Below are 20,730 nucleotides of genomic sequence, written 5' to 3'. Positions count from 1 at the left end.
TCAGTGTGTTATTGTTATTGAGAGCTCCTCAGGATATAATGATATTCTGACGAACACAACACAAACACACAACACAGCTGACACAGGTAAATACACAACACAGCTGACACAGGTAAACACACAACACAGCCGACACAGGTAAACACACAACACAGCCGACACAGGTAAACACACAACACAGCTGACACAGGTAAATACAGCTGACACAGGTAAACACACAACACAGCTGACACAGGCAAACACACAACACAGCTGACACAGGTAAACACACAACACAGCTGACACAGGTAAACACACAACACAGCTGACACAGGTAAACACACAACACAGCTGACACAGGTAAACACACAACACAGCTGACACAGGTAAACACACAACACAGCTGACACAGGTAAACACACAACACAGCTGACACAGGTAAATACAGCTGACACAGGTAAACACACAACACAGCTGACACAGGCAAACACACAACACAGCTGACACAGGCAAACACACAACACAGCCAACACAGGTAAACACACAACACAGATGACACAGGTAAACACACAACACAGATGACACAGGCAAACACACAACACAGCTGACACAGGTAAACACACAACACAGCTGACACAGGTAAACACACAACACAGCCGACACAGGTAAACACACAACACAGCTGACACAGGTAAACAGACAACACAGCCGACACAGGCAAACACACAACACAGCCGACACAGGTAAACAGACAACACAGCCGACACAGGCAAACACACAACACAGCCGACACAGGTAAACACACAACACAGCTGACACAGGGAAACACACAACACAGCTGACACAGGCAAACACACAACACAGCTGACACAGGTAAACACACAACACAGCTGACACAGGCAAACACACAACACAGCCGACACAGGTAAACACACAACACAGCTGACACAGGTAAACACACAACACAGCTGACACAGGTAAACACACAACACAGCTGACACAGGTAAACAGACAACACAGCCGACACAGGTAAACACACAACACAGCTGACACAGGCAAACACACAACACGATGCCATCAAGCGGTATCTCTGGCCGTAATCAGTCCTTCACTGACCACTCAGCGTTCATTAGCAGAATACTAGCGTGTTATGGGCAACAACAACTCAAGCTGTAAGAAATCGAAAGGACATACTGTAAGTACTCGTTCATTCAACTTTCGACCCATAACCCATGTTGAACTTGCAAAACCTACAATCAAATCTGAGATTTTTCTCAATGGCAATCTTAATCAAATTTAGCCGTCTAGCCCCATAGACTCCCATTCATTCTGCACTCATGGGCGATCGCACCCAGTGGAGCTCTGGTGGAACTACAACCAACATTCGGCACAATAGGACATAATAGGGAGTGAGCAGGCTCTCCACACCAAGTAGAGTAAAACTCCATATTATTCTCCGATGAGCGCAGAGGCAAAGCGCCCATCGGAGAATTATTACTGCGCATCACTGATTGGTTGAATTGATCATATTTAGTGACGTTTTAATAGCATATCAGAGCTCCATTGGTTAGATAGCGAGCATAAAACTACACATTTATGATGTTATGCGGCACACGATGAAGCTGGCAGACAAAAAGACTGGGGAAGACTTGGTGGGGAAGCATTATTTTGTAGTGTTGGTTGGTCACACTTGATTTGATTTATGAATCATAGGCTTTGACACCCCACCCCCCCCCCCCCATAATTCTAATGGCATTTTATTAAATACTAAATAACATGTATTTTAATTTTTTTTTTTATATTCTTTCTATGTCTTGCAAGAAAATAAACTACTTAGGATTGTTTATTGCACAAAAAGTAAGTTGATGGAACTTTATATATGAACTTTATATTTGAAGAATTGTATATATATACAGTTCAAGTCACATGATGTTTTGTTTACATATAGGCTAGCTAGACCACAAGAAATAATAGCCTAATATCGAATGGTTCATTATTTTATGTAAAGATCTTATTTTTTTTAGTACTGCCCTGCAGATGCTATAATATTTCTGCAAGATGTACGTAACTTAACTGACTTCCACTAGTAGGATACTACACATCAAAGCATGGCCGTGGGAAGTAGGGGTGCTGCATGTGCATTATTTATATATTGTTACAAGAGCTTCATCGCCAAGGGATAAAAGCCAGTCTTTGTTGGTGTCGTCGCTCCTGTGTCGGTGTTTTGTCCTCCGGTAAGTCTGCAGATCACACTGTTTACACTGGTGTTTCTGTGCTCATGACATTGTTTGATACAGATTCTGTGAATAATCGATAGTTTCGAGTCTTTCAAAGTCATCTAAGCTTTAGTTTTATCTTGATCAATCACATCTGATGAAAACTGCTTTTCACAAGGTTTTATACTTTCAGGCAGGGCTTGACATTAACACCCGCCAACCCGCCAAATGCGGGTGGATTTTGCTCGTGGCGGGTAACACAGTCACTCCAACTAGCCACTTTGGCGGGTTGAATAATTGTAGTCTTTTCAAAAGGCATCTGAAATAAGTGTGACACTACGACACTACAACTCCCATAGGGCTGTCAACGAATATTCTAAATTCGAATATATATTCGAATAGTTTAAAAAAAAAAAACTGAATTTCGAAGGTGAAAATTAATATTCGAATATGGAAAAACGCCCGCGGTAGCAGAGGCGCGGCTGTCTGCTTTGCGAGTGGGCGCGCTACCTGAGGGGTCAATTTATTTAACGTTAAACAGAAACATTACTGAAGTGTAGGCTACTGTAGCCTACTGACTGAATAGATATTGCATGAATAAGGTAGGTTAGATACAGCAGTTTCATGCACTGCAGGCTTTGTTGTGGTTAAATTCTTTTCAGGGGAATGACTTCAAAGATATTTGACATCAGAAAAAATTAGACTTTATTAACAAACAAAGCCGAGTGACCCTCTGCAGAAAGACCCTCCGGAAAGATTGCCCAGCAAACGTATATACCCTCTCCTTGTCCCAAACATGGTAATACATTCTATAGGTATTTTGAGAAATAGTTTTGTACCATGTGACATTACTGAAATAGAATTTTCTGCTGTAACAACAGCTTGTGCTCTCAGGTTCCAAAGTCAGCCAAAGTCACCCACAGACAAGGAAACAATAGTGTATTAAAACCAGTTGAATTACTTATTTTCTATATAATAAAATCTTCAACATTCCCTCCTCTGGGGCTTATTTAAGCCCCACATTCGCTATCCTTTTCCAGAGTGTAGTTTCAAAATCCAGTCCCCTCAGTTATACTACCTTAGTGACTAAATTAAGTCACTCATTCTTATTTTCAATGACTGAAATTATGCCACCATACTCCGGAGGAGCAATCGAGCCAAACATCTTTCTCCATACATTTTCTTTCTTTCAGTTGTTTTTTCTTTTTCAATGGAGAAAGTAAAAGACTCGAATCCTCCCTAATCAAAAATCAAACATTGTTACAAGTGTGTGGATGAAATTGGTTCAGCATTGTCTTATTGTCACAGTTATGTAGAACATGTCAAACACAAAAATCCCTTATACAGTTAAGAGTTCTCTTGCGGTGTAGATATCCTCTTCGACCCAGACACCCAGGATCTGGCTTATTCATTTTCTTCTTCATCCTTATCCGAGGTACTTCAGTCAATGTCCAATGATTGTAAATCTCAATTTGGTTTATAAGCTCAATCTTAATAATAAATTATTTAGTTGCCCTCTCAAATTAGTTTTCATTATCTTCTTAATATGGGAAGTACACAACAGAATAATAACCCTCTTTTAATATTGCAACTCCAACAAACATTTCTAATCTTTTAAATCAGGCTTTCCTTAACTTTTTTTTTTTTTATTCAATTGTAAAGTCATTCTACTTTTTTCATGTAATTGTTTTCATTATTATAAAGGCAAATCATTATAATAAATCTCTGCTGATTATAGAAGAATAAATGATTTAGTTTGCATGTTTATTTCGCATAATCCATATGAATTTTGATTTAAAATAGAAGTGAGTAAAAATAACTTTTTCTCTTTTTTATTCGCTTATTATTTTTATGAAGGAATATCAATTCACTTATTTTTAAAGAATCAATTTTTTAGTCAGTCATTTTTAGTTGATGAACGAACATAACACTGCGGTGCAGCTACATTAAATCACAATTTTCTTTGTTATAACGTTTTACATTTCAAATTCTGTCTACTTTATTACCAAATTTAAACAATAAATATCTCACGTGTTGCAGCTTTTTGTCATTATAGCTCCTCAGTTCAAGCATACCTTAACTGAATACCTTTTCTTCCTTTCTACTAATTTCTAAATGAACTATCATGAATTAACTTAATTATGTCACATGTAATCACTCAAACTAAGAAAGCTTCAAGAGCAATGTTACATTTACTTCATAAAAGTCATTCAATAACCTCATTAGACAATTAGAAAAAATACTCTCGAAAATAACTTTTTGCACTGTCTTACATATTCATTGTACGGTCATTTATTTTTCTGTATATCTAAGTTTTTCCTTAACCATTTCAAACATAAAGCATTATAACTTAATTATTGTTAAAACTTCCTTTCTGTAATTTAAGTTTTTGCATACATTTAATGTTAATCTTCAATTTTTCTGGAATAACTGCTGACCCATTATTTAAACTTATTTCTGATAGAATTTCAAATCTAAGGAATAATTCTTTGGTCTTAAATTTAATTACTTCTCTTGACCCTCCTCTGTTGATCTCATCTCTATCTTGTTCATATAATCCATTACCAAGAGTTTTATTAGTCCTTCTGGTACTGATATATATAGCCTTATTTGTGTCACTGTTCCTTTCCTACCTTTATTTTTGTCGCAAATTTCTCTTGTATATGGCCAACAATTGCAAAAAATGCCTTTTATTTAATTTTCATTATTCTTATTCCTTATTCTTAATTTAGCCTTTTAATCCCTCTTTACTCCCCCCTTTGCGCACTAGTTGAAAACTATGCGCGTATGGATTTAGAATATTCAAAAAGTATGTCTTTGTGCAATAACTTGTCATTCTCACCCCCCTCTGGTACCATATAGATTGTTCATAAGGCAATAATTTACATGGTATTGGACAGTCTATATGCTATAACAATCTTTTTGTATTGAATTTGAACAAGTTCCATCTGAGGTGGTCGTTATATTAGCACCATTTAAAATACATTTAATTAGTCAAATAGCATATTGAATCAAATCATAATTCAAATCATAAATGAAATCAAATATCTGTTAATAGCCCGTTAATCTTTCTTTAATTTTCTTCTGTAGTCTTAAATTAATTTTGTATACCTGTTTTATTGACAAATTACATTCGAGTACCCATTATGATCTATTTTAAAATGTTATTCAGGTCTATTTGTATTTTCCTTCATGACTTGTCTTAATTCGCACTGTGCTATGACAGTTACTTGAATTAGTCGCTTATCATTCATTATTTTCATTTGTTTTCTGATTTTTCATTATCGTTTTTACGTTGTTTTTGATATATTCTTTAATTCAATAATTTTCTTTCTGGGGTTATTATTAAGTTGCTACTAGTATATTCAATGGCTTTAACATTAAATTTAAAGACAGTTTGGTTGATGTTGACTATTGTTTGAACTTGTACTCATCTTTGTTGATTCTCTCTTCTTTGCACAACTCCTTGAAAGTTTCTTATTCTGCAACTTTTCATTTAAAGTTCTTCTTGTTATTTGCTTCTTTTTCCATTCATGTTGATCATTTTGTTAGCCGTCTTAACCGTCATTACATGTTTCACCAGGGTGACTCTTTACGAGCCGTTGCATGGACTTCCCTCGGAGGTGAGGGGGCTGTTACTAGCACAAGCCCTCTTGATCCCTCACTTCCTGTTGTGGCGAGTAGAGGCTTGTTGGTGTATTTTAAATTGAGAGGCATGGACTCAAATGTCACTTTGCTGATCAATGTTCAAGTCTCTTCTTTTGTTGTTGTTGTTTGAATCGTCCCAGAAACCTTCCTGGAATTGAATTGCTCTCATCTGCGAATGCAACCTTCATTATTTCTTTTTAGTTTTGTTAGTGACAACAACATTTTAAATCATCTGCTCATCTGCTCCATTGTCCTTCTTGGTGTCACCTGTAAAATGATCATGTGGGCTGAGTGGTGTTCTGTCCCCTTTTGGGGGTTTTCTGCTCATTAGCAGTAGGGCTTTACCCCTATATTACTTTTTTACAATTAGTCAATTCAGCTCAGTTATTGTTTTGAGTCCCACTATCAGCATACTAGTTATCAGACTTGGACAACACTCAACCCACTTTGCTAAAAGACAAAAGTTACAAGACAATATTTCATACTTTTGACAAAACGTCAGCTCCTTCATGATATTCTGAAAAGAAAGTCAGATGTGTTATGCTCCATCATGATATTCTGAAAGGAAAGTCAGATGTGTTAGGCGCTGCGCAAAATATAGTACTGTTTTTTTTTTTTTTTTTTTTTTACAATTTTTTTTCTATTTTTTTTTTCTATTGTCACTACAGTTTCGACCTGGAAATTAACCAAATCCATCCATGGTCATTTTTTTATTGGGCAGAATATGCCCTGTGGGCCCACATATGAAATTTAGATACAGCTGTAGGCAAAATAATTGATTTGCCTTGGTGTACACCATCTCTCTCTCCATTCATACTCAGTCACTCATCGGCCATCACACATTCTTCTTCCGCAGGTTGTGCTCTAAATGCGGAACTTATAATTTTAGCTGTGGAATTCCAAAGGTCTGACAGACAACAACAGCTATTCAAACACTATTCAGAATTGTCAGTTATGTTAATGCTTAGTTTACCACTGTTGTTATAATCCCTTTTTTCTTGTTTTTTTCCCAAACTCTAATAGATTAAATATTTCAGAATAATAGGCCTTAGTATGGTGCAGTTGAGAGTAAGACAGCCAATTGTAATTTCTCAAATGCATTTTGTCATTTGTTTGGTCTACTTTTTCATTTTCTTTCTGTTTTTTGCTCATGAGCTTCTTTAAGAATAAAATTGGAGATCTCTGCCTAATCTTGGATCCATGGCCAATAACATTTCCATCTCATTATCCCAGTTTTGACAGCATTTTTAATTTCATACTTTTTGGACTTTTGGAGTTATTTCTTCTCCAATCTATCTCTAGAAAATTATTAAAACAAGATGGAGTGACCAGTATCTTTGTTTTGCAAACAAAAATAATAATTCTTTGACATTTTGTGTCTATCTTTTTCTTTGTCAGAGAATAATTCTATCATGTGTTTATCCCTATTGTTGTCTAATAGCCCTCTCTATTCCAAATCCAGCCTCAGTTTTAACTATTTGGTGAGTTGAGCACCCACTTCTCTGTTTTTTCTTTTCTTATAGAGCTGGACTTGTACCTATTGAAAGAGCAGAGAGGGTTAGTTTAGCAGAGAATATAAAGAATTGCCATGAGACCAGTGAATAATCAGAATGAATTAAGTTAATATAATAATGAACTAAATTTGAAGCAGTCTCTAGAGTGTTCATAAGGTTTGTCACACCTGTGTGCCCCGTAAGGGTCTGTTCTTCTGTTTTTAGCTTGGCTGTTGCTCTGCGTGTTTTGTCAGCCTATAGGCTGTCACTCAAAGGCCGTTGCAGTGCGGAATATCTGTTGTTTCTCTGCCGGGCTTTTGATTGATCCTTCTCAGTTTTGCATCTCAGGATTTCTCTTTGTCTTTAGGAAAAGTCTCAAGTGAAAGATTCACCTTTTCCAGTCTTAATTCAGTCTTTCTGAGTCTTTTTGAACTTCAGGAGGGGAGCTGAGAACCCCTCACCCACTCTCTTCTTCTCTGCGTCAGTGTCTCTGCATTCATGTCTTTGCCCTTTGCCCTCTTGTTGCTTCCACAGGGCTCTGTTTCCATCTGCAATTTGAACACTCAGAGATCTGCATGAATCAAATTGAACTTTTACATATAAGCTATTAGCTCTTTATCTACATTCTACTTTTTTAACCTGCATCTTTTCACTGGTTCTTTTATATAAAAATCTCACTGGTTGACCATAGCAGTTCCCTCATTCTATTAGTAAGCAGTTCTTCATTGCAGGAAAAAGCAATCTAGTTCTGTTTTTATATATCAGCAATAATATAACTCTGATGATCTGAGAATAATTCAATTAAATAATTTTCCCTATCATAAAATCAGACTTTTTCTATATTTGCATGCTGTGTTCACAATAATCTAGTATGTTTCTCAACTATCATCAAGGAATTCCTCTTATTTTTTACTCTCATCAACTTCTGTAAAGTATTTTTGACTTTTGAAACTTGGTCACTCAATCTCGCTAACCTTCAGCACACTGCACCAGTTATTTTTCTCTTAACACAAACTTATTTATCTGTAATGGAATACTTTTTCCACACTGTCTTCAGGGATAACGAGATGCAAATTTTAGACGTCTTCAGATATAATATATAATATATTAAGCACGTGCAATCATATTTATATTCATCTATTAATATTTATCATTACATTTATTGATTAACTATATATCTTATTATTTTAACTTATTTTATACTACAATATTCTGCTAAGCTAATATCTTGAAACAATTGTTTTCCCTTACTTTTCTTTTTTTCTTTTTCTAATACACACCATTTCAGTCCCTTCATTCACAGGTCAGTCACACATTCTCTGTCCCTTCAAGCAACCAGGGTCAGAGGTCACTTATTTTCAACCACAGGCACAGTCACAGGATCCTACAGGCACACCAACATGATCTAACACACTTTTTTTTTCCCTTCTCTGTCAGATCTGAACAATACATTAAAATATTCACTCCTTAGTACAATGACACTTTTAACTATCCTATTCCATAAACCTCTGTGATTCACTTCCTCAACACAACAGAGTGAAATAAGACCTTAATTCCCCTGAGCAGACTCTTATTAGATTAATAAGGTACCCGGAAATTGACTTTATCTGCAATCATGCTCATTTGTATCCTTCAAGGCCCTCTTACAAATGTCTGCAGATCAACCATCTATAGGCTATAAGCTAAACTACACCTGTATCAATCAATGCCCACTTACAGGTATAACACATCAATAACTGATATCCTTATATCAGTACGCTTGTCATCCATCGAGGCCCTCTTGACAAGTAACACAAAACTTAACTGATATCCTTATCAGTGAATTCAAACCCTCTGTGTGCATGCTTTTTGCTCATCATCCATCCAGGCCCACTTGATGAACAGACACAGAACCTTACGTACGTACGTCAAAACTCTTTGCGCTAAATCAGCATCACCAGTAGTTATAGAATCCACTCAGGATTAAACAAGCACTAGCAAACACTTTTGGGAGCTCCTTTACCAACTACTTGACATACAAAGACAATGCATGCAATTTTTCTGATATCAAACACTCTTTTTCACTTTTTAAGTTCTTTAAATTTGGAGAAGCTTTTCTTACCACATCCGGGCCACTGGTGACTTACACACACCTTATTCAAAAGCAAAAAATGCTCACCTCAAAGTACAGCGGCCACTGTCTGTGTGAGTCACCAGCGATCCCCCTGTGGCTCCTTCAGCTCCTAAGCCAAGCCCCACGTTGGGCGCCATTTGTTGTGGTTAAATTCTTTTCAGGGAAATGACTTCAAAGATATTTGACATCAGAAAAAATTAGACTTTATTAACAAACAAAGCCGAGTGTCCCTCTGCAGAAAGACCCTCCAGAAAGATTGCCCAGCAAACGTATATACCCTCTCCTTGTCCCAAACATGGTAATACATTCTATAGGTATTTTGAGAAATAGTTTTGTACCATGTGACATTACTGAAATAGAATTTTCTGCTGTAACAACAGCTTGTGCTCTCAGGTTCCAAAGTCAGCCAAAGTCACCCACAGACAAGGAAACAATAGTGTATTAAAACCAGTTGAATTACTTATTTTCTATATAATAAAATCTTCAACAGCTTCCACTGGTTTGATTATTTACCGTTTCATGTCAAGGAAAAGTTCCATGTTTACCACAGCACAGCTCGCTCGGAGCGTTCAATGTCGGTTATATATACTGTAAACTTCAATTAATGTTAATAATATTTGTTTCAATCACTGAATGAAGCCTGCTATATAAGAGTCGCGACCTTAAATTGCTTGTTGTTGTTCATTTAAACTGTTATGCACAGAGCGCGTGACGCCTCATTCGCGCCGCAAGACCTCCAGACGCGCGTAAACGCGTCTTTACACTCGCGCCAGACGCTCTATTCGCGAAAGAGTGCCTGCGAGTGAGCGAGCGAGAGTGAGTGATGTCTGCGGTCTTGGCCATTTGTTGATTTACTTGTTTTCGTGTAGGTAATACGTTGTCAAAGATGTTTAAACTTAAATAAACTACCTATACAAGTAGTTATGTCTCTTTGTATTAATTTGTCCTGTTATTGACGTAATGCGCGTCATTGACAAAATGCGTAACCAGATGTTCGAATAGATCGAATATAAGCTATGTGTTTTTTTTTTAGAGGGAATATTCGAAGGTCATTTTTGAGCAATTTTGACAGCCCTAATGAGAATTGTCGGTAGTGACCGACAACAAAGAATCGAAGAGACAGCTAGCTGCCCTGCTGGAGTTATGTCGTATGCCGGTGGAGCAATGTGGCGACATATAATACATAATACATGGTTTTATTTAAAAAAAGGAGCTTTACACACAACCTTATCAAAGCTAATGATAATGACCTGTATTGTTATATATTTATGTAGTCTTGATTTGGGTGTGTACAGTGGTTTTACATTTAAAAGGGTTGTAAATCTAGTTCAAGTAAATTTTAGCACGCCATAGTCAACTTTTATCAGGTAATTTCACAACAACAAAAATGTGGCTAGTAAAAATGCTGTGTGGCTAGTAACTTTGGAAAACCACTAGCCATATTGGCTAGTGAGCAAAAAAGTTAATGTCAAGCCCTGCTTTCAGGAAAACGAAAATGAAACTTTATTGTGGAATGAATAGATTGTAAAGTAACTCCGATCCAATATAAATGATCCAGTATAAACTGAGGGTTTTTAAAACCGGTCCTCGTTAAAATAGTTCCTCGTATAATGCAGCAGAATTACTCCAGAAAGAGGAACTGTAGCCCTGATTTGTATTTTCAGTCAAAACCATCGACTGTAAAAAATATGGACAAAGCGTCTGTGACGTCAACCATAGACTTTCTGAAGAAACGGTTTTGAGGCCGTTTATGGCGGAGCCATCTTGGAAAATCTTATAGCAGAGCAACCCATTTTATGTACGATATTTCAATATAAATGTTCAGAAAGGATACAGAGGTGGTATGATGTGTTGTGTCAGATCATGGCCGAGATGTCAAATTTCAGGAATTCCACTCGGCGCAGCCTATGCTCGTTATCAGCGGTCAATCAAGCTCATACATTTTATATATAAATACGATCTAAACTAACGAGTTAGAAAAAAATTCACCCCCCTCACAGTTGTCAGGCACTCGGAAGCTATCGAAAAATACAATAAAAGTCCATGGGACCAACCTGTAAAAACATGAATTTATGCTGTGAAAACAGACATTTTAACATAGGGTCTATGGACATTTGCTCCCTTTTGGGACCTTCCTCTAGCAGATTTTCAATGTTTTGCAGTTTTTCGCACTTCCAGGTAGGCTTCATTTTTCAGATTAAAATGTTGCCGCTTGGTCAAAACCTGTGATGATGCACGTGATCAGAAGGAGATCACATGATCCATATGTCACCTCTTATATCAAACAGCAAACAGGGGTTTATGAAATATGAATATATGAACAGTGTGGAGGCCATAAGTGTGGCCCAAATGTACAAGTTGAGTAGTTGACAAACACCTTTTTCCAGTAAAAGGGATACTCCACTTTTTTTTGGAAATAGGCTCATTTTACAACTCCCCCAGAGTTAAATGTCACAGGTCGGGGTGGGCCAAGCCAGACTGCAACCACCCCTGGAAACCGGGTACCACCTCGAGGAACGTGTCAAGGACCAGACAGACAAGGGAATAAAGGAATAACAGTTTTCTTTATTAAGTTAAGAGCAGTAATTTGAAGAATCCTAATTAAATCTTCCTTGTCACCAGAGGGAATTCGATGGCCCCCTGGACCGTAGAGGGGAGAACGATTGTGGCGGCCCTGCAGCTCGTTGGAGAGGGAACAGGAGGAAACTCACACCGTCTAGGTAGGTCACTGGGTAAGTACTCTTTACAGGACTCAAGAGGAAGCCGTGGTTATACGGACCCCATTCGGACTGGAACCAGGTAAGTACTCATGGGCGGGAGTGGGACAAGTCCCGGATGCTGCCCCAGAGGTAAGTACCCAGGGAGTGGTTGCCTCAGACTCAGACGAAGCCCAGGGACACAGGTGGCGAGCGGACCGGGCCAGGAGGGGAAACAGGCAAGTATATCCCGGTAGGTGTCCTTTATGCCAGACCAGTTAGAACGGGGGCCTTTAGCCGGGACGTGAGGGAACCTTGGACAACAGGAAGACACTTCGATCAAGGCACGTGCCGCAGCTATTCCTTTTCCTTCTCAACAGGGGCAGCGGCTTGCAACGTAGGCATGGAGGGCCACCAGGCAGAAGAACACTTTGAGCGAGACGCTCCCCTTCGGCTGGGTACTGCAACAATACAACAGGGTTCAACGGTATACAAGCGCTCGACAGTGATACCTTCTCTCTTTCTGAACAGGGCGGAGGCCTTCAATGGGGCATGTGGAGACCACCAGGCGGGGAGGACACTTTGAGCGAGACACTCCACTTCGGCGGTGCGCTGTAACCAGGTAGCAGGGTTTAACTATTCAACAGCATATGAAACATTCAATTGAAATACCTTCTCTCTTTCTGAACAGGGCAGAAGTTTTCGATGGGGCGTGTGAAGACCGCCAGACGGGGAAGACACTCCACTTCAGCTGTACACTGTAACAGTGCAACAGGATTTAACCATTCAACAGTAAATGAAACATTCAGCTGCAATACCATCTCTCGTTCTGAACAGGGCAGCGGCTTTCAATAGGAGCGTGTGGAGACCACCAGGCAGGAAGGATGCTTTAAGCGATTCACTCCACTTCAGCTGTACACTGTAAGAATGCAACAGGATTTAACCATTCAACAGTAGATGAAACATTCAGCTGCAATACCTTCTCTCATTCTGAACAGTGCAGCGACTTTCGATAGGAGCGTGTGGAGACCACCAGGCGGGGAGGATGCTTTAAGCGAGACGCCCCGCTTGAGCTGTACACTGTAACAATGTAGCAGGGTTTAACAGTTCAGCCGTAGATGAAACATTCAGCTGCAATACCTTCTCTCGTTCTGAACAGGGCAGCGGCTTTCGTTAGGAGCGTGTGGAGACCACCAGGCGGGGAGGATGCTTTAAGCGAGACACTCCACTTCAGCTGTACACTGTAAGAATGTAGCAGGGTTTAACCCGTTAGCGATCCTGCAAATTTTGTCAAAAACGCCTAAAAAAAGCCTACCCAAATTAAATTGCATGCTGTTCTTGAACCATTTGGAGTATATGCATGGTTTTGGTCTCTTTTGAAAGGGGACACTTTGAGGTTTGTTCCAGAACTGTCAGAATCACTGTAAGTCTTACTGGTATTGAGTAATAGAACTTTGAACACACTAAAAAAGGGGGAAAAAAATTTCTGCCTACATTTTTTTTTGTAAAAACATGCCTGCAGATAACTACAGCTGGGAGGTATTAGCCGGAAAACACTGTGGGATCACATTATGAAGCCTTACCAAACCCAGTTTAAAATTTTATAATAATACCTTAGATCATGAGTGTTTTACACAAGTTTATCTAAGTTTATGTCTAGGCGCTCCCCAATAAAGGCCACTTGGAGACTCCAAATGACACTTTGTAACCACAGACACATAACATGCTGCTATTCTTGAATGCTTTATTCTACAGTCATAATTTTGGGCTCTATTGAGAGGTTACACTTAGAGCAATTATAAACCTTATCCAGATCCACTGCCTCTTGGTGTTTTGCTGGCAGAACCTCTCTGGGAAGGTGGAGGATGGGGCTCCTCTCCTGCTGAGGTGCTGTTATTCTGTCCCTCAGTATGTTGTTTTTTACTGACTGGCTCCCAGACTTCATCAGATTCATTTTCAGATGATGGTCTGTGATATATAAAAAAAATAAAGAAATAAGTAATTTGCAAAACATTTACATTGTTTCTGTATCCACACACCTATAAACAGAAACACATGCACACAAACAACCAGGCTTATACCATTCATGAGCGCACAAACACACACACACATGTGCTTGAGCCCATATAAACACCTGTGCTTGAGCCCACATAAATAAACATTCCTGCATGAGAGCACAAACAAACAAACACACACACACAAACCTGTGCTTGAGCCCACATAAACATTCCTGCACGAGCGCACAAACACACACACACACACACACACACACACACACCTGAGCTTGAGCCCACATAAACAAACATTCCTGCACGAGAGCACAAACAAACACACACACACACACACATGTGCTTGAGCCCACATAACCATTCCTGCACGAGCGCACAAACACACACACACACACACACACACACACCTGTGTTTGAGCCCACATAAACAAACATTCCTGCACGAGCGCACAAACACACACCTGTGCTTGAGCCCACATAAACAAACATTCCTGCACGAGCGCACAAACACACACACCTGTACTTGAGCCCACAAAAACAAATAACTTATTCCTGTAACATTACAGTTACAAGCGCACACGACAGAAGTTAGCAGGTGGCTACATGTCAAAACACACACACACTCGACCTAACACACCAAACACACGACATAAGCTGATAAGTACACCTAAAAACAAACACTTACCTCAGTATATATAGTAAAATATGTTGTATAATATAATAAAACACTTACTTGTCGAGAGTGACGTCTCCACCATCCAAAAACAGCTAACTCTGCTAGCACGCAGCTATCGAGTCCATGATGAAACATCGCTCTCTTCATCAGAAATAGCAACCTCCGACTCATCACTATCACGACGACTACACTGTTCAATAACTTCTTCAAGCAAGAAGTGTGTTTTTCTAGTTATCTTTGTCATTTTTCACCTGTTACCTTCTTTCACTCGTAAACTCGATCAATGCTATGTTTACGCACGGGGCGCATGAATCACTACGGTGCTTTGCGCACGAACTTCACGCATGACCAGATGGATCGACCCACTGAAAATGCATATTATTCTTTGCAGAAATTCATTGGCTAATAGAAACGACCGTCATTTCCATCATCCATTGCAACTGGATCCATTTACTGTCAATCAAAGAGAGGGAGGTACCATGCTTCATCATAGGCGCTCCTTGGCTATTGATACCTTGTGACACCTCTATCATGGACCGATTGGCTGAAATGACCCGTCTATCAAAAGTTCAGGGGTCAGCGGCCATTTTGACATCACATTTTTCTTCATGTTTACCAAGGGTGCAGGGATTTGTATTATTTTGAAGCACCCCCGGACGCCGCCATTGGCTAACGGAACCCCACCTGCAGTTAGCATCCCATTGACTCCCATTCATTTTGGCGTCACTTTGACAGCGAATAACTTCACATCTGAGGCGTTTAAAGACTCCATTTGTCCATTATTTATTTCTAAAGAAACACGAAAATGTATAAAAGGCTCCATTACCTTGTAGCTTACGTTATGGCCCTGTAGAAGCAGTTTTTGTAAAAGTAGGCTAACGATTGCGTCACAGCCACGCGACTCTCTGTCGCACAGTAGGAAATTACCGTATGGACAGGAGGAGAAGCTCGCGGGCAATCGGGAGGACGTCGAGGCAAAATGACAAAGTAATTAATCAGAACACCTACAAAAAGTTTCTCATGCTCCAAGATCATGGACAGCTCCTACTCACGCTCTCCGTCTCTGCGAGTTTCGGAAGGTAATGATTCAGATTGATCTTGGCACAGCCACTAGAAGACAGACGGTTTGCTCACGTCACATCTACGTCGTCGAGCTCAGTTTGAGTCTGCGCAGTACGCTGGACCCCCAGGAAGTAAAAGTTTCTAATGGGCTTCACTTTGTCTCCGTTGAATCCAATGGGGTCGCTGTGTCCATTTCTTTTACTGTCTATGATGTTTACATGTCAAATGAAATTAGACCATAGAATGCGTCGAAGTTGTGACAGCTCTGTCGGCTAACTGGAAATGCTACTACTACATTCCGTGGATGTTTATTGATATATAAATGTGTTATGGACTAAATACTTCGCTGAATTGGATTGTATGGACCCTTGAAAGTGTAACCGAACCATTTTTGTTGGAATTTATGGATCAGTGGACTAACAGAAGGCTTCAATGGTGAGTTTCTTCCAGTTTCTGTTTGTCTGTCTGGCTGTTGGTGGTCTGACAAAGACACAGATTGTACCCGCTGTGTTGATTGTATCCTAAAATGGTTTATATCGTTCGAATCACAAGAATCTCAGCTTTCCAGAGATATGTAACATGTTTAAATTTTTTTTTTTTTTGAGTTTTGTCTTTCAAAAAGTTTAACCTCTACACACCCAGTGTCCCGCGGGCGGGACGTCGGACCACTAACAGTTCAACAGCATATAAAACATTCAGCATTAACAGAGCCGGGCTGTCTCAAAATGGTAAGTTGGCCCACCGGTCTTTCTCCCACCAGATCAACTCTCGTCTCTCGCAAGGGCTCAACTTCTCTCCAGAGACAGCAGAAAACGGGTGCAGCGATCGTCACATTCAGCGAGGAGCGGACAAAAGTTGGAGACAGATCAACAATTCACTCGGTGTACTAGTTCACTCGTGCCACACACTTTCCAAACTCTCCACACCACTTCAGTGTTAGTGCATATAAACAACGAATCCGATACTCATCACTTTGTGTCTTCCCCACTGCTGACGATATTACTTGGGTTTTCGTTGACAAATACTTCACTCTCTTCTTTCCACTTCTCAGCTTCAATCTTCGCCCGCTTCACAGCCCAGCCTCAAATACAAAACAACCCGCCGACAAACACAGTATCTCACAGGAGGAGAACCACACGACAGTCTGCTTCCTCTCTATTTTTAAAGCCCCCATCTCAATACGTGTCCCTCTCACAACACTCTCTGTAATTACTCCACACCTGCTGTCAATCGGGCAATTGGCCTTGCTGCCATGGCAACAGATTCGCAGTGCAATAGAGACGGGTGTCCACTGGAGGTCTCCACAACAACACTGCATTCACAAGGACTTTAGTCTTTTCTCTAATTTTTGTCACACCGTGACATAAACAGTTGAGTTTTACCGTTTTCGATCTCCGGGTCTGGCGGTACCACTTTTAGCATAGCTTAGCATAATGAATTGAACCGGAATTGAACCGGACAAGACCATTAGCATCTCTCTCAAAAAAATGAACAAAGAGTTTCGATATTTTTCCTGCCGTATCATGAGTCCAGCAGGCGTAATGATATGACGCAGCGCCTGATAGTAGTCCCCAGCTCGGTAACCTATTATTAGGCGGCAGGCGCTGCGCCATATCATTACGCCTGCTGGACCCTGCAGCCTCGACCGAAATGGCATACCACCAATGTGGATCTTGCGGTTGACTCTTTTGTTCTGATGATGGACCCGCAGCTTCCCAGGGCTCTTTGGCCGGTCGGCAGAGTGACTAAGGTACATCAGAGCGCTGATGGTCGTGTAAGGTCAGCAGATGTCCAGATCAAGGACAAAGTCTACACCAGACCAGTTGCCCATCTCATCGCACTCCCAGCTATCCCAGATTCATAACGGATTCCGTCGTAGTGCCTAGAAGAGGCTGAGCAGTGAGCCTTTCTCAGGAGTAAATTGCATGCAATTTGGGGGCGGCTGTGTGAAAGTCTCACTTATGACACTGATTTACGAAGTGGATGGATAAGAGCGCTCTCTTCCCTCTTTGCGGGACTCTTATTTTGACGGAACGCAGCTCATATGTTGGAGTGCTTCAGAGTGCGCACGCACCGCGATCCAGTCTTGCATCAGCCGTCATCTTCAGCGAGAACGAGCCGTAAAATTCCCTGACTAAATCCATTTGTTTGATCTTCGTTATGTTCCTTTGAGTGTTTAAAGTTGTGTGCGTCCAGAGAGAAAGTGAGTATTGTAAATTTCACTGTTACTCGAGCTGAGTTGATTGTTGTTTGCTGAGATAGAGATGTGGAAAGAGTTATGACACAAAATGGATGCTAATGTGAAGTATAGAAGTATTTGAGTTTTCATCCAGTACAGTGTAATCATGTAAGCTGTGCATTATGTTTCATGTTCTGATGTATTCAACGGCAACACTGTGTTGATGTTTTGGGGAAGCCAGTAGTTTTAATGTAATTTATGTTATTATGAGTGTGATTGTGATAAGAAAGAAGCATTGTTTGTTAGAACATATCTTTTATTTGTTTGTTACAGACCACACACTCATATGTTGACACTTCTAAGGACATAAAGCAAAGACGATACCACTTAGCGCCAGTATTTATGATCATCCTTGATCTGCGCACAGAGAGCACTGTTTAATACAACCCATTATGATCTGGCTCCCCCTCTTCATATGCTCGTACAAATAAATCTGTTAAACTGGATTCCTTCTCCGACTTTGGTGTTCTTACCGGCACACCCGGACCAGCTTCACCTCATTAGCAACAGCTAGCACCTTACAGGCCTTATGGTGCCTTTACGTGCTATGGTAATTATGGTAAATACCAAAAGCCGACGTGGAAAATGCACATGAACACCCCCTCATGTGGTATTTTCCACTGGGCAACTCGTAGAATATTTTGATGCACGAGTTGCCGAGATGAGATAACCTTTGACCTTTTCAAAATGGCGGAGAGCAACGCAAGAGTCGTGAATGATAATCATTGTACACAACTAAACGTTTTTTGCTACTGTAGCGGATAGTTTTTGTAGCCTATACAATGTTGTGTCATTAACAATTGTAATATAATGCGTTAACACTCAGTGTCAGTTTTAAAAATACTGTTATGGCTTGGTGTTACCTACTCAGAGCAGATGCTAGCTAGCAGTCAATAGGAGCCTGGATCTGTGAGTCCATCTTTTCCCAACATTACGACAACAAAAGCACTTGAACACAACACACTGGTAAATGCCAGTTCACAAGTGGAAAACATCTTTTCCATAGCACGTGAAGGCACCACTAGCCGCTCAGGTACACATACAGAAGTAGACATCTTACAGATTCTGTTTTTATATTTCTTTTTTCTGTATGACCATAAATGACAGAGTAATTTAAGTCTATTGTGCTACTATGACCGCCGGCGGGTTTGTCGACCCCTAAGGGTTAAAAAGACTTACATTTTATTTTTAAAAAAAGCTTTATGTTTGATATGTCACATATTCTTCAATAATGTTGAAATTTTAATCTGTGCTGTATTTATTTGTACTTGGGGACTGCAGATGCAAATTAGCCTAAGGCTAACTCTGGTGTAATGCATCAAATGTTTACATTTATGTTTTTAATTACACATGGTCCCTTTTAAATAAAAAATCAATCAATCAATCAATCACTGGGAATGATCTTCTGGATCTGGTTCTAATGGATCATGACCCTGAGCTTTACCTTCAAGACCTTCTGGCCTTACAGAGAGGGAATCTGCTCTCGACCTCCTGTGTTGTGTTGATCAACAGAGCTCTGACGCCTGGAGCTCGAGACCTTCTGGAGTACGTGACAGCCAGACCGCAGAGCTTCAGCGTGGGCTCTCGATGGATTGATGGAGATACGCTGTCTGATATGATCTTGCAGTTTTCTAGTCGGGTCTCAGGACTAAAAAGTAGCGATGTTAATTTTGTTCATCTAATGTTCATCTAATGTTCAAGTATTTTCCTGTTTGTTTGTACATGTTCAATATATAAATAAAATTAATAAAAATCTACTCACTACCCTTTTGTCAAGAAATTAGTTACAATTAATAATTTAAGTGGAGATTGAAATTTTACTTATAAATGGGATTTTTTAATTTTTTTATAACCCAGTTAGCAAGCAATCATTAAAAAAAAAAGCAAGGCGTCAAAGCTAATTGCACTGAATTAACAACAATGTGATGTTGGTTCAATATCACTTTTCCACCTGCAATTAATGTTGAAACAATGGTGAGATTTAAAAAAACAATGAAAATGTCACTGAATAAACGTTACACTATGATGTTGATTCTGAATCACTGCTGTTGAATCAGTATTGAAATTAACAAAAAGAGTGATTGGTAATATTGTTCGATCAATGTTACAATGTGATGTTGATTCTAAATAACTTTTATTGAAAATACAACTGAAATGTAATGTCAAAAAGCAATGTTGCCATCTGATGTTCAGTAATTTACACTTCAGATTATACATCAAAAATTCCTGACCATTTCAAATATTTGGGGGGAAACATTTTAGAAGATATGATGCTGAAAATTTAGCCTTTCATCACAGGTATAAATTGCATTTTAAAATATATTAAAATAGAAAACGTTTGTTTTAAATTGTAAAAAATATTTCGCTGTATTTTGGATCAAATAAATACAGCCTTGGTGAGCAGAAGAGACTTACTTCTTAAAATAAAAATAAAAACATACGGATCTAAAACTTTTGAACGGTAGTGTAGGTCTAAAGTTTTTAAGTAAAGTCTTTGTGTAAAGAAAATGTATAGTTGGGCTGGGAGAAAAAATCGATTCAATCGATTCAAAAATCGACGAGGTTGACAGAAGTTAGCCAAAAGAGGATGTGTCATTAT

General features: G+C 39.5%; 1 long non-coding RNA gene across 2 annotated transcripts; it reads right to left on the bottom strand.

The window, feature by feature from the left end:
* Nucleotides 1–2,883: 2,883 nt before the first annotated feature.
* LOC308701334 lies at nt 2,884–15,225 on the bottom strand. Of its 2 annotated transcripts, XR_014031425.1 has the most exons (3): nt 14,888–15,213; nt 13,950–14,113; nt 2,884–13,386 (listed from the first exon to the last, which is right to left on the bottom strand). It is a non-coding gene; the product is annotated as an uncharacterized lncRNA (long non-coding RNA). The 2 variants fall into 2 exon arrangements; XR_014031424.1 differs by having other exon boundaries at nt 2,884–14,113; nt 14,888–15,225.
* Nucleotides 15,226–20,730: the final 5,505 nt, after the last annotated feature.

This window comes from Scardinius erythrophthalmus, assembly GCF_964197995.2.
Source record: "Scardinius erythrophthalmus genome assembly, chromosome: 13".
NCBI lineage: Eukaryota > Metazoa > Chordata > Actinopteri > Cypriniformes > Leuciscidae > Scardinius > Scardinius erythrophthalmus.
Note: the sequence above shows the minus strand (reverse complement) of the source record. Positions and strands in the feature narration are given on the sequence as shown.